Raw genomic sequence first — 707 nt, forward strand, 5'->3', positions numbered from 1 at the left:
GGTTCTTATTTCAATACTGTCTTAAGTAATGTCTTAAGACGCTAATGCGGCTCTCTGATTGGTTCATTACATCTCAAGGCTGAACTTAAGACGGTCTTAAATATAAGATCTGACTATGAATACCGGCCTAAAATGGTCATGATTTGTTACCGCTTAAAATCGTCATAATTCGTCATTTATTAGGTAAACATGCAGGAAACGCAATTAGTATGGCAAACCTCCCGCGGTTTTAAAATTGATAGCGTGTGATTGAAGTTGTCAAAAATTTGTTGCTTTTTTCCTAATATGTTACCGGCTGGCATATGTTTCTAGTGATAGTTTACGTCAAAAAAACCAATCGGAAGGTAGGTGCCATACCGTTTCTGTGCATCGAAGGGGCCGTCAAATCAAGCTAAAGTTGTAAATTTTTTAATAAAAAAGAAAAAGATTTGTTACCGGTTGTTTTTTTGTACATTGTCTATTTTCACAGTGAAAATATACAAAAATACACATGCCATACCGTTTGAGTGGACCTAAGGGGTCGCTATGCTCGTCCTAACATGTCGAATTTTAAACTAAAACGTCATGATTTGTTACCGACTAAAACTATCCAAAAACGAAACCCATACGGTAATAAATCACAACATGCCATACTCAAACAGTATGGCATGTGTATTTTTGTATATTTCGTAGTGAAAATAGGCAATGTACAAAAAAACAGCCGGTAA

The sequence above is a fragment of the Trachymyrmex cornetzi genome, unplaced genomic scaffold (genome assembly GCF_001594075.2).
Source record: "Trachymyrmex cornetzi isolate Tcor2-1 unplaced genomic scaffold, Tcor1.1 scaffold131, whole genome shotgun sequence".
In the NCBI taxonomy this organism is placed as follows: domain Eukaryota; kingdom Metazoa; phylum Arthropoda; class Insecta; order Hymenoptera; family Formicidae; genus Trachymyrmex; species Trachymyrmex cornetzi.